We start from the raw sequence: 15,162 nt of genomic DNA, 5'->3' as shown, positions 1-15,162 counted from the left end.
TGACTCCAAATAGGTTCTAGGAGGTCAACCCATAGGCTAAAACAGCAATTCGGCAGGTTTTAGATAGCGAATGGTCGAAGTCGAATTTCACCTCGACCTTTGATAAATCTGCCCCTTAATGTCTTATTAAATTGTGATATTTTAGTGCTTTATTACTTTATATTGTTCCAATTACCTGAAACTTTTGTTTTATTTTGGAGGGGATTCATGAAAATAAATGTGTGACTACCCAATTAAAATTCTAGTTCTAAAATATAAAAATTCCAGGCCAGGAGATTCTTCAGCAAGAAAGAATGGGGGCCAAATACTTTTTAAAGGTATTGCGTAAGTACAGATTTATATTTGCATATTGGCTAAAGGTAACATCACTGCTAAATTTAGTCACCGAGGTCACATTTTATCGTGTGTGTTAAAGCTGTACAATGTAAAACAGGGAATGTGTCACTCATTTTAGGCAATGTGGTAAGGAGGAAACCAGGAAGCACAGCACTGAGCTGCAAGCAACAAGCAGAAGAAATGGGTTTCTACATTGCTGCTGAAAATGTGTTATTGCTCATTCTTATGCTCAAAGTCAACCACTCGCTGCTAAGGGACAGAAACAGTTTCTTCAATCAGAAGAAACATTTTCATTTTGCAACTTTATTATGGTGCTGTCTACATTTAAATTATCACATGACTGAAACATAACATTCAACCAGAAACTCAAAACCTGAGAAAATATGTTTCCAGTATGTATACTGGACCTAAGAATCTTTGAAACACGTAAATGTTCCTGTAAATGAGCTACTTCTGCCAAGGCCCATGCCCACCTTTTGTTCCAAGTACTGCCTTTATGCCAGGCAGAAGCAGCACTCCTCAATTGCTGACCTAGGAAAACCATATAAAGTTTAATTCCTGAACCAGCAAGTGTATTTTTTTTTAGTTGTAATATTGGTGCGTAGGCACCATATCAGGTCATTTTGCCTGATCATGTGCTTTCAGAAAGAGCCAGCACTTTAGGATGGAACTGCTTTATTGCAGGCTGTTGTTTCTCCTGCTCAATGTAACTGAATGTGTCGCAGAGGGACATGGATTTTACTACTCAGTGCTGTTCTTAGATGTACCAGGCAGCTGTTATCTTGTGTTAGGGAGCTGCTATCTGGTTACATTCCCATTGTGGGAGGGAGGGGGTGATATCACTCCAACTTGCAGTAGAGCAGTAAAGAATGACTGAAGTTTATCAGAGCACAAGTCACATGACTGGGGGCAGCTGGGAAACTAACAACATGTCTAGCACTATGTCAGATTTCAAAATTAAATATAAAAAAATCTGTTTGCTCTTTTGAGAAACGGATTTCAGTGCAAAATTCTGCTGGAGCAGCACTATTAATTGATACATTAAAAAAAATTCCCATGACAGTATCCCTTTAATAACTAGGCCAATACCCTTTAGCTGTGACTGCACTGTGTCAGGCAGAGGACACTGTGTGCGACATTATAGGACAGCAACTTGGCTGATTTTTTAAACTTTTCCAGTCCGTTAATGAACCATATCGATAGCAAACAATGCCTCACTGATTGCTTTGCCCCATTACTGCAGTGCTGTAAGTCAGCCTACCAGAACGAGCATTCATATTACCATAATAGCTAAATATGCCTGTAATGCAAAACACCTCATTTACTCAGATCCCCAAAAGGATTATTTGTCTTAAGGATCAAAAGTGCACTGCTTTCCCCTTAAAGGGATACTGTCATGGGAAAAATTGTTTTTTCAAAATGAATCAGTTAATAGCGCTGCTCCAGCAGAATTCTGCACTGAAAGCCATTATTCAAAAGAGCAAACAGATTTTTTTATATTCAATTTTGAAATCTGACATGGGCCTAGACATATTGTCAATTTCCCAGCTGCCCCAAGTCATGTGACTTGTGCTCTGATAAACTTCAATCACTCTTTACTGTACTGCAAGTTGGAGTGATATCACCCCCTCCCTTTTCCCCCCCAGCAGCCAAACAAAAGAACAATGGGAAGGTAACCAGATAACAGCTCTCTAACACAAGATAACAACTGCCTGGTAGATCTAAGAACAACACTCAACAGTAGCCCGTGGTGAGCTTATATCACTAATAGCAGCCTCCAGACGGGACACCAAAGACAGAATCACAGCAGCAGAACACCACCTGATGCAAGCTGAAGAGAACCACAGGTCTGGCCCTACCTTGGAGACTAACGCCACTTTATCTACCGCCCAAAGGGACTTGGAATTGATTCACACCCAGCTGACTAAAAAAGATCTACTTTATGCGGACTACCGCATCTTCGACCAGGGAGATAAAGCTGGTAGACTCCTGGCCTGGCTGGCAAAGACTAGAGACTCTCAGACTTGTATACCTAGAATCCAAAATGCGGCAGGGCAAATAATCACTAGACCTCGGGAGATCCAGGAAGTGTTCCGCACTTATTATTCCCAGCTTTATGACTCTAAAGCTACCTATACTCAGCAACAATTGGGTGAATACCTAGACAAAGTCACGTTTCCTAGGCTCTCGCAACATGAGGCGACAGCTCTAGACGCACCAATTACCCTCCAGGAGGTCCGAGAGGCGATAGCTGCTCTTCCGCAGGGTAAAACCTGGAACACATACCTGGGCATTTACACCGAACTTTCCTAGCTGCTATTGAACAAGGGGTCCTGCCACCCTCATTCTACGAAGCGGTGATAGTGCTGATACACAAGGAAGGAAAAGACCCTGAACACTGTGAGTCTTACCGGCCCATTTCATTGATCAATACTGACACCAAAATATTCGCCAAAATCCTGGCCACTAGACTGGCGACAGTAATAGACTCGATGATCCACCCTGACCAATCCGGTTTCATTCCTAGCAAATCTACGAATACTAACTTGAGGAGAGTCTACACCCACCTCCAGCTTGAGCACGACAACCCAGGATCCAGAGTGCTAGTTTCCCTGGATGCCACCAAAGCCTTCTATTCTGTGGAGTGGCAATACCTGTGGGAATTATGAGACGATTCGGGATTGGCCCTGGTTTTATTGACTGGATTAAGCTCCTATACCTCAAACCGACAGCCAGAATCAAGACCGGAGGCTCCGTCTCAGATTCTTTTCCACTTGCCAGAGGGACAAGGCAGGGCTGCCCCCTATCTCCCCTCCTTTTCGCATTGGCCATTGAGCCTGTAGCAATTCTCATTAGGCAATCTGACCAGGTGGCGGGCCTGAGACGGGGACCGCTGGAGGACAAGCTAGCTCTCTATGCCGATGACCTCCTATTGTTTTTGGCAGACCCATATGATTCCCTTAGTTCAGCTCTTGCTATTCTGGATAGCTTCGGTACCTACTCAGGTCTCAAAATTAATAAATCTAAGTCAATCCTTATGCCGATTGATCCGATCCCGGCTTCACCTCCGGAAGCAAATGAGATACCATGGGTCACGAGCTTCAAATACCTGGGCATAGTGATTTCACTTCAGATTTCACGATACTTGGCTGACAACTTAGATCCCCTTCAACAACAACTCAAACCGTCTCTAACCAGATGGACCCCTTTACCGATTACTCTTTGGGGGAGAGTGAATCTTTACAAAATGATCTTCCTACCGAAACTGCTGTACCGATTGCACAACTCGCCAGTATGGATTCCCCAGAAATTCTTCGCTCAAATTGTGTCCATGCTCTCCTCCTTCCTCTGGGCAAATAAAGTGCCCCGTTTGTCTTGGAAAAGTTTGACGGCTTCAGTAGAACAGGGTGGCCTGGCTCTCCCACACCTGCAACTATACTTTCTGGCTGGCCAACTATATCATATCCATGCATGGTTCAATCTGCAGGAGGAGGATCCGGGTGTAGTTCTCTTGGCACATCTTGTGGGCTCCTGGGCTGGGATCCGCAACCTTCCTTATAGATGCCTGACTGACTACAATAGGCTGCCATCTACGATCACGACTCCCTTTAAAGCTTGGAGAGCTGCATCCAAGTTACTACAGTGTGATCCCCCACTCCTCTCCCCCCACTTGCCACTTTGGTTGAACAGCAACCTCGCTCACCTCAGGGACTTACAAGACTTTAGCTACTGGCCTCATCGGGGCATTAAGTTACTGGGGGAGCTACTAGTGGACATGCAATTCCCCACCCTTTCTCAGCTTAAAGACAAAACCGGCCATCAAGATATCCATTTATACCGGTATATGCAACTTCGCCATGCATTCCGATCCCAATTCTCGGGGTTAACAGTACAGTATGTCACTCCCTCCTTTGAACTTGTCCTCCGAAACCCTCAGCGCACGGGGTTGATATCCAGACTCTATAAAGCCCTGCTCAAAACGGGCACTACTCCCTTTGACAAGGCCTTGCCCAAGTGGCGGACCATGCTTCCAGCAATAACAGATGAAACATGGGAGGAGGCCAAGGAATCGATCTACTCTGGCCTAATTGCCTTGAAAGACAAGCTTGTCCAACTTAAATTCCTGCACCAAATATATATCACGCCCAGCAAACTGGAGAAAATGGGCAGAAATCCGGGAGCCATTTGCCCTAAATGTGATGAGAGAGGGGCGGATTTTGCCCATATGACCGGGTCATGCCCTAGGATCCGATCCTTTTGGAACTCCATTATACTATACCTGTCTGAGGAACTGGCTTTCCCTGGTCCATGCACGCCAGAAGTATGCCTCCTAGGGCTGATAGACGAAATTATACCTACCAATAGGTCCAGACTCTTATTCCGCGCCCTACTATTTTATGCAAAGAAACTGCTGATGACTAAATGGATGGCCCCGCAGTCACCTACGAAACATGCATGGATCCAACTGACCAACAAAGCACTTCCCCTGATTAAATTAACATACGAAGGCAGAGGATGTCCGGAGAAGTTTACTCAGATTTGGACACCTTGGCTGGATGCAAACCCTGATCATGATCATGTGCTTCCCCCCCATCTACAGGGACCTTAGTGGGCCCTTAAGCCCCTGAAACTTCCTATCCCACCCACTGGGCTAAACCTGTTAATTACCGCTACAGATTACTTAGCGTATGCACTTCTGTATTGTTGAGAGATGCTTAATGTGATGGTTCACTTTTACTGTCTTTACTCTTTGTTGTAAAGTTAAAATGCATAAATAAACACTTTAAAAAAAAAAAGAACAACACTCAATAGTAAAAACCCATGTCCCACTGAGACACATTCAGTTACATTGAGAAGGAAAAACAGCAGCCTGCCAGAAAGCATTCCTCTCCTAAAGTGCAGGCACAAGTCACATGACCAGGGGCAGCTGGGAAATTGACAAAATGTCTAGCCCCATGTCAGATTTCAAAATTGAATATAAAAAAATCTGTTTGCTCTTTTGAGAAATGGATTTCAGTGCAGAATTCTGCTGGAGTAGCAATATTAACCGATGACAGGATCCCTTTTCAACTAAAACTGCTGACAGAAAACAAGTCACTTAATTGGGTCTGCATTGTACAACCAATCCATGCCACAAACGAGTCAAGTAAGGGAAGGGGTGAGAAAAAAATTAGTGAAGCCTGTGGTGTAACTACTAGGGGTCAATCGCACCCCGTCACACACCCCCTTGGGCCCCACCAGAGCCGCAATAAGTGTTATTGTGGGCATCAAAGCAGGGGGATATTTCTTGACGCGTGATTGTTTAGAGGGGGCCCAGGTGCACGTCCTGCACCTGGGCCCGCCAATCACTAGTTAAGCCACTGCTTGAAGCTGGCCTACTTACCTCTCATCAGCACGAGGGTTCAGGAGCACATACCTGTTAGATACAACCAAACACAGACACAACTGCTGCTTCATATGTAAGCTCTCAGCATTCTCAGCTACACACATGCTGTGTACAGGCAAGGTACCTGTTATCCAGAATGCTCAGGACCTGGGGTCTCTCTGTAATTGGGTCTCCATACTTTAAGTATACTACAAATAATTGGAGAAAAAATGGAGAACTGTATCGCAAAGCAAGGATTCAACTGTTTCTAAAATAGCAGAGAGGAAGCAGCACGGCACACCTCCACCTTACAGTATATAGCAGAAATATCACACTAGTGGCTGACACAGATGAGTCACTGTATGTGTGCCCAGTATCTACTAAAGCATAAGAAGCAGACTCCATCATATTACAAAGAAGAGTGAATGTGCCAACAGACAGAATATCTGTTTCCACTTCTGCAGGAAGCATACACAGATTCTGCTCAATTACTGTACATAAACCTTGTGGCACAGAGGGTTTCCCAGGGAACAGTCAAATTACAAAGAATTATCAGATTTTGCACAACCACTGCCTAAATATTAAATGACTAATTATATACAATAAACATGTGTGAATAGATGATTTTAGACGATGTCTTGTTACTAAAAAAGAAAATTTGACATTTTGGTAGATAGTAATCTTTACCCAATACCCAGCCTGCTATATATCCTGTAAAGGGCTCTGGGGCATATTTTTTAAAGAGTAAACATTGGGTTTACCAAACGGAAACTCCTTATCACCATACCAATGCTAAACACACAAAAACAAGAATTAAGGTCCTTTATTCTGCATTTAGCATTGGCCTTCATCCCAGTAGGTACAGGGTTTTAAATATATGAAATGACAAAATTGAGACGTACTTTAAGGAGGAAATTTTGTAAAATTTAGGGACATGTTCTTTCCACGACAATGCAAGTATACACAAGCAAGATTGAGATCTCTGTTGCAGAAAGGGGAGCTTGCAGAGACTCATTTATTAAGGGCAACTGCTGTCGTGCAACTTTTTCCGCAAAAGACACGTTGTAATGCCAGGAACTATTTTGGATCCCAGTCCAGACCTGGAATCCAAGGGCTGTAGCCAATCACAAGACAACAGTCACAAGCACATCACATCAAAGTCACTATTCAACCTTTTTTGAGGTGTAATTTACACTTAGTATTTATTTTATTGTGTTGTTTTTCTTTTGTTTTTCTTTATTTGGCACATTGAATTGCACAGATATGTTTGTAACAATTAGCACTTTAACCACTAGGTGGACTTTTACTAATTGTATAAATTGGTAACATGTGACTGTTGTCTTGTGATTGGCTACAGCCCCTTTATAACCTGTGTACAGGGATGTGTCATTCAATCTATGAGTAAGTGCCCCAGCAGGCATGAAACGCGTTAGGTCTTGCTCTTATGTCCTAAAATTTTTTTAAATTTTTTAACTGATTGATACATTATTGTTGGAGGTACTCACATCTCTCTCTTGAAATGCTGTCTTGGATATATACAGTATATCTCAAACTGACCACAGACCCAGGGATGCTGCTGTCTTTCCTGTCACCTAGGCAACCTTCTCAATGTCCCCCTTGGCCCTGGAATGCCTCTGTGTTGTCCCCACTCCAACCTGATTGCAGCATGTGTTGATCGGTTAGAAGAGAGGCATCCCACCACCACCCCTTCAGAATCACTGGTGCAGCAACCTCATTGCACTCTCTACAGTGAAAGAGACCAATTTCTAGTTAAAGGAGAAGGAAAGGTTAAAAATAAGTAAGCTTTATCAGAAAGGTCTATATAAATAAACCAGTAAACCCTCAAAGTAATGCTGGTCTGAGTCCTCTGTCAAAAGAAACACAGCATTTCTGTCCTTCTATTGTGTATACATGGACTTCTGTATCAGACTTCCTGTTTTCAGCTTAAACCTCCAGGGCTTGAGCTTGAGCATGCTCAGTTTGCTCCTCTCCCCCTCCCTCCCTGCTGTAATCGGAGCCCAGGGCTATGAGTGAGCAGGGAGAGACTCAGGCAGGAAGTGATGTCACACCAAGCTAATATGGCAGCTACTATCCTAAACAAACAGATAATTGTTTACTCAGGTATGATAAAGCATTCTACAGAATAAATAAAGAGTTTTAGCTTGCACTATTGTGGTAAATCTATCAGCAATAAACTGCCACGGTAGCTTTCCTTCTCCTTTAAAAGAAATTCAACTCTTAAACATACCAGGGGTATTTATTTTGCCACCACTGGTAAAATGTCCCTTTGAGGTATGGTTTTCCCCTTGCCTCATGACCCAAATGGCACTGAAAAGACCTACTATGCAATGATGATTACAGAGCCAAATGTGTGTCAGAACCTTCATTAACAGTTATGTGCTTGACTTTGCACACACAATAATTAGGCAATGAGGCATGGTGGATTGTGTATGTGGATTCATTAAAAATGAGACATTGTTTTTAGTTTAACCCTCAGGCAAAGAATGTATAGTGCAACTGTGGCAGTCATATTCTCATACATCTAGTTTAGAACAAAGGGGGGAGGGGGTTATTTATCTATATGAGCCCAATGAGGCCAGCAGAGGGTTAGAAATATTTAACAAAGCTTATTTTTTCAAATAGTATACATTAGAATAATTTGTTTTTCAGTTACATTCTGTTTCATTACTTAAGGTGACCATACACTATTAGATCTGGTGAGATGGCCAAACATGCAGATCTTTTCCTGAAATGCCGCCCACAGACAAAGCGATATTAGGTTAATCTAATTGTTTGGCCCTTGGATTAGCCAGCGATGGGAATAGGAGCTGACTGGATGAAGACCTCATCAACTAGCCAATGCCGTCCTCTATCGGAGGGGAAAATCAATATTTGGCCAGATATCAGTCTGGGAAGCCTGCCAGAAGGCCCCACACACTGGCAGATAAGATGCTGAATCAATCCAAAGGACCCGAATTGGCATCTTAAAGGAACAGTTCAGTGTGAAAATAAAAACTGTGTAAATAGATAAAAATAAAAAATGTTTCTAATATAGTTAGTTAATGTAATGTATAAAGGCTGGAGTGACTGAATGTCTAACATAATAGCCAGAACACTACTTCCTGCTTTTCAGCTCTATAACTCTGAGTTAGTCAGTGACTTGAAGGGGGGCCACATGGGACATATCTGTTCAGTGAGTTTGCAATTGATCCTCAGCATTCAGCTCAGATTCAAAAGCAACAGATATGACCCATGTGCCCCCCCCTCAAGTCTCTGATTTTATACACCTATCTATTTACCCAGTTTTTATTTTTATTCTTAACAATTCCTTTAAAGCTGCCTGTTTACGGCCATCTTTAGATACATGCATTAATTTAATTATCTCACTCGTTTTCCAGTTTTAGTAAAAGGTGAAGCAACTTCTCAATATTTTTTGATTAAAGGGCGTTATAATATAAACCAACATAAACCTAGGAGGAAGGATATTTTATGGCAATAGCGTTCATGTTGTCGAGATGTTTAACTTTCCTAACTGCTAATAAGAGGCAAAAGCCACCACATGGAAGTCTGCTGTTCTGCACAAGCAGCAACAGAAGGAGAATGACCAGGGAAACCTCCTTTCAGTGCTTGACACCTTTGAAAGTAAAGAAAGACAATAAACACATCTTGTGGGGTGGGAACAATACTGTTGAACAAAATACATATCTCAATAGGGTTCCGAAAAAGATTTTGAAACCACAAACAACTAAATTCCAATGAATGGTAAATAAATGTTCCCCAATATACTTCACCTTGCAAAAATGACTGCTGAAGCCAGTGCTGAAGTGCCTTTTCCAGGCAATGTTGGGACATAACCATAGTTGTGTTCATGGTACAGAAATAATATGGATTACCAACATACTATTCGTTATCTCAGGGCTACAATAATGTATGTTTTGAGCTGTCACACATGCGTGGGTCAGTTTAAATGAAATACCACCCTAATGTTTTTGCATAATAAAAGAAAATGTAATATTAAGCAACTTTCCAATACAATTATTACATTCAACTGAAAGCAGTATCATTTCTGCACACTGAAACCATGTTTCTGAAACCATGCTTCTGCACAGGTCTGTAAATCAGCTGTCTTCTGCTACATTGTTTCAATAAATATTTAATACATATAATGCACTGCTGTTTAAGATATTAGATCATTCTTTCTATGGATGTATAACCCTGAAACTAGCCCCATTTCATTTCTATAGAATCAATAATGATCCAACAAGTTTAGTTTAAAACCAGATGCCAAACAGTAGAAACTACTACTAAGTTTGTTGGAGCCTAAAGAAATAGCAGTCAATGATATCAACCCAGAGGATTAGATAAAAGATTTTGTATCTTATATATTATGAATTATTATGCATTGTGAATTAATTGTTATGTTAGGAGCAGGAGGGAGAAATGCTCGTCCTTAATAACAAAACCAAATATGCTACAGTGTGAGCCCAGGTAAGTCACTGAGAAGCTCAATCATTGTGGCCTATGCGCTTATGTTCTAATGACAGATGCTCAGACAAGGAGATAAAATATGAGCTAATATGTGGCTTCAGAATGGATTTTGCTCATGCCTGTTTAAAAATGCATAATCTACCTATTTTTAGTATTTACAGTAATAAGACATGAACATGGATCCCTAGCAGATGGTTTTCATCAAGAAAGCAAATCCACCGTTTTGGTCAGGGCCCTTGATACATATTTTTGGATTCATGTTAACAGGTATGGGACCTGTTAAGCAGAATGCTCAGTAATTTGGATCTTCAGTCCATTAGAAAGTAATTTAAACATTAAATAAACCCAATAGGCTGGCTTTGCTTCCAATAAGGATTACTTACAGTATATCTTAGTTTGAATCATGTACCAGGTACTGTGTTATTATTACAGACAAAAAGGTAATCTTTATAAATAAATTGGATTATCTGGATAAAATCGAGTCTTTGGAAGATGGCCTTACTGTAACCTTCTGGATAATGGTATTCTGGATAATGGATCCCATACCTGTAACATGTTTTGTGGAAAACATTTTGAAAAATGTATGTTTCTGCTAGGGATGCACCGAATCCACTATTTGGGACTCGACTGAATCCCTAAACCCTTCATGAAAGATTGGGCCAAATACCGATCCGATTCCAAATCCTGCATATGCAAATTAGGGACGGGAATTTTTTATTTTCTTGTATGGTGACAAAAAGTCACATGATTTCCATTCCTACCCCTAATTTTCATATGCAAATTCGGATTCGGTTTGGCCAGGCACGAAATAATCCGAATCCTGCTGAAAAAGGTCAAATCCTGGGCGAATCCTGAACCCTGGATTCGGTGCATCCCTAATTTCTGCCCTTTTTGTATTTCTTTTTACGAGGACTTAAGTGGCAATTGGGCTATCAAGTGAGTAGTTAATTATTAAATTATTAATGGCCCTGGCGTAGCATGGGTGCTCGAGATTGTGAAAACCCTATCCAAGCTGTAGGGACTTTAGTGATAGCTGTAGGTTTATTACACAGAAGATATTTCAGATTGAGGAGTGGCATTGTGTGGTGGGGGTGTAACTTTAGGCTCATAGCCCTCAACTGAAGGTTTAGTGTCTACATATAGCCCTCTGAAGAATAAGTACCTAATGGCATAAGTCCACCCTCCTTTATGTACAGTCATCCCTTGCACAATTGTGTGTTAGACCCTTGTAGCTCTGCCTTTGATCTGTTTTTCAAAATCCCCAAAGCTGTACCACAGTCCTACGGCTAAGTATTAATGCCCCCTAAAATGTTGCAGCTCTAATGGATCACTTGTACCCCAACCTCTATTCTACAAGCTCTCATGAGAGCACAGATCTTTGGCCTCATGTCTTCATTTTTATATTGCTTGTGAATGGTTTGCTTCTATTTGTCAAACTGCATATGTCTCTGTATGTGTTTCTGTATTGTTACTGTATTGTACAGTGTTGTTAGTGTTTTGTAAAAAAAAATATAATGAAGCCAGACTCTGTGTCTGACAAACCTACTGTCAAAACTCCTGTCAATGCTATAAATTGACAGAAACAGTGGCTACAATCTCCATAATTTATTAACTTATAGGGGAAGGAAATGCTGATAGCAGCAGCTCATTACAAAGAAGACGAAAACTGCACACAAAAGGTTCATGTAGTACAGGCAAATAAAGAAGTAACAAATTTACATTTACAAAGTCTTATTTACTGCAAGTTCATTGATAACCTGCCACATCATCAATAAGTTCCCTATTTCACCGCTGACATTAAGAACATACCTGTATTTATGAAGTGGTGAAAATAGAGGCTGAAATCTCTCTTCTACCTCTTTCTAAATATGCCAGTAAAAATCCTTTACAGGTGAATATAAAGCTGTAAAATATCCCTCTGGGAAACAGCGGTGATCTTTTTTTGTTCATCCTTTGTTAAATATAACCCAAAGAGAGAATCTGTTGCACAAACCTTCGTTTTACTGTTTCTACTCGTCCTGTGCAATAATCACATGGGAAATGGAAACACAGCTTCCTGTTTTACAAAATAACTCCTTAAAAAGTGTCTGCAGTGAAACAGTAATGCTTCCCAGCACCAGATATATGTTGCATTTAATAAACAAAAAGAGCATGTCTCATTGTGTAGCAAATGCCTTCCCCCTTACTGCACAAAATCAATCCTTAAATGTGCCTAATCATTGATTCAGCGCATCCATTTGCAGTGCAGAAAAGCTGGCAGCTGGGGAATAGATACAAGAATCTCAGGGGGGGAGGCCCAAAGAGCACTTCAATAACCCTAATTATCTAACAACAGAATAGGAACTGTGCTTGTGGGGTAGGATAATCGCTAATGGGGGGAAGCCAGGAGGTTAACCAGCTGCCTCCCTCTATTAAGAATTTACAGCATGAAAGGGAATTATTTCTGTGAAATTTATAGGACAGAAAGGAGTTGTAATATAGGATTTGTAATGCCCAACAAGGAAACACCACTTGCATTTTTAGAGCTATCCAATAGCAATTTATTATGACTGGGGAATCCTAGGAGCACTGCCATCCGATAGTAGCTGTGATACTTAAAGGTGGCATCAGCAGAACCCTGCAATAAACAGGTTGACAAAAGCCAGCCATGCAGCTGGTGACACTTCCTGGTCATGTGACAGGGTCTGCCCGTGTCCCAGCTGTGCCACCAGAATGTATGACAGGATCCCCTTGTGTACTCACATCCTGGAGCCGCATGAGCCGGCATGAACTGCAAATACACTGGGGAGGGAGAAGACACACCTATAATGAACTCAACCAAACCCAAATACAAGGGCTGGAAAAGATACTATCCATCCCTTGAAGATTGTAAGCTCTAAACAGCAGCTCCCACTTCTATACCTTCTGTATAGGTCTGTATTTGTATATAACTTGTGTGTGTAATGTATACAGCTTATTGGACAGAATATGTTGGTTGTTAAAGGGATACTGTCATGGGACAAAATGTTTTTTTTCAAAATGCATAAGTTAATAGTGCAGCTCCAGCAGAATTCTGCACTGAAATCTGTTTCTTAAAAGAGCAAACAGATTTTTTTCATATTTAATTTCGAAATGCGACATGGGGCTAGACATATTGTCAGTTTCCCAGCTGCCCCCGGTCATGTGACTTGTGCTTTGATAAACTTCAGTCACTCTTTACTGCTGTACTGCAAGTTAAGGAGGCCATATACGGGCCGACAAACCGAGTTGGCAGCTTATTGGCCCGTGTATGGGGCTCCCCGACGGGCTTCCCCGATTGAGATCTGGCCGATCGGATGGGACTAAAAATCCAATCGGATCGCGGCCACATCTGTTCATTGATGCGGTCCCGTGATCCGACCGCCTGTTACCATTCGTTTGGATCTGATCGTTGGGCCCTAGGGCCCATGATCGGATCAGCCTGATATTGCCCACCTCAAGGTGGGCATATCGGGGAGAGATCCGCTCGTTTGGCAACATCGTAGAGTGATATCCCCCCCTCTCCCCCAGCAGCCTAACAATGGAACAATTGGAAGGTGACCAGATATCAGCTCCCTAACACAAGATAACAGCTGCCTGCCTGGTAGATATAAGAACAGCACTCAATAGTAAAAATCCAGGTCCCACTTCGACACATCCAGTTACATTGAGCAGTAGAAACAACAGCCTGCCAGAAAGCAGTTCCATCCTAAAGTGCTGGCTCTTTCTGAAAGCACATGGCCAGGCACAATGACCCGAGACGGCTGCCTACACACCAATATTACAACTAAAAAACAATGCACTTGTTGAATGAAATTTTTATATAGTAGAGTGAATTATTTGCAGTGTAAACAAGATAATTTAGAAATAAAAACTACACCATGAAAATCATGACAGAATCCCTATAACAAATACATGTTAAAATCAATAATAAGCAGTAGCGCTGGGGGGCTGGCACTAAGCATTGCTTTCACTGGCAGCTGGAGGGTTGCCCATGGGCAGGAGACAAGCTGGAATTAGACTCACATAAAGGACACACAGAGGGACAGAAAGTGACTGCGTCTCATGTCAGTGCCATGTGCATAACAAACAACACGATTGACTCCACTGACAGTCAGGAATGACAGGGCCCAATAAAGTTCTATCCTGGGCAGCTCGTGCCTGGTACCAGCGCTAGTTGGTACATCCCTGCTAGTAACAGCAAGGACCCCCAAGCCCCCGACTCTATCGTCTCCCATAAGCTTAACTACAACTTCCAACAGGCACAGATTGGCAGCACTTAATGTAAAATAGTAGAGTGACAGGAGTAAGGAGTGGCACTGACACACGGTGAGTAAGGGAATGCCCATGTCAGCTGATGCCACTGAACTCACTGCTTACAATGCACTTTACTCACCTGCTGCAAGTGCAGAGCGGCCCCCTCACAGCACGTCAGCCTGAAAGCGAATGACACCCACACAGGAGCGGCTAATTTACTGTGACAGCTCTGCCCAGCGGCGGCTTCTCTCCTCACTCACAACTCACTGACAGCTCCTACACGCCGGCAGCTCTCCAGCTTTGTTGTTCCACCCCCAGTCTCGCCCACTGCCCTGCCTCACACCCATCCCCGCCGTCTACGTCACATGACCCCACGAAATCACACCCACTTTGGAGAAAAAAATGCAAGAGGACCGAGGGTATGCCGCCAGCGAAGGCGTGGTCTGTGACATGTGTGGGCGTGGCTTAGAGTAGAGTGAAATGTTTATGGAGAGGTTAGCGCTGAGGGGAAGCAGCCTGGGGCACCGAGGACAATGGGATGCGCTGCACTGTAATGTCACTGCTCTTCTATATGTTATGGTTAAATGCACAGGAAAGGGAAGGCCTGTAAAGGCTGAAGTCAAATGAAAAAAAGTAGTTGTATTTGCGCCTGAGAATTCACAAGACTTGTAAAAGAACAATGTTACTTTAGACAGGAGCAATTGGGCAATGCTCTAAAT

The 15,162-nt window shown here is 42.3% G+C and overlaps 1 protein-coding gene across 1 annotated transcript in view; it reads right to left on the bottom strand.

The window, feature by feature from the left end:
- The window catches only part of mapre2.L (microtubule associated protein RP/EB family member 2 L homeolog), a 91,089-nt gene extending 76,349 nt beyond the window's left edge, over positions 1-14,740 (bottom strand). Inside the window, exon 1 of the mRNA XM_018267977.2 lies at positions 14,583-14,740. The gene's annotated coding sequence lies outside the window, so the exon portion shown is untranslated. The remainder of the gene's footprint in view (positions 1-14,582) is intronic.
- Positions 14,741-15,162: the final 422 nt, after the last annotated feature.

Source organism: Xenopus laevis, chromosome 6L (genome assembly GCF_017654675.1).
Source record: "Xenopus laevis strain J_2021 chromosome 6L, Xenopus_laevis_v10.1, whole genome shotgun sequence".
NCBI classification, from domain to species: domain Eukaryota; kingdom Metazoa; phylum Chordata; class Amphibia; order Anura; family Pipidae; genus Xenopus; species Xenopus laevis.
The sequence above is the reverse complement of the archived record's forward strand: the minus strand, read 5'-3'. Positions and strand labels throughout refer to the sequence as shown.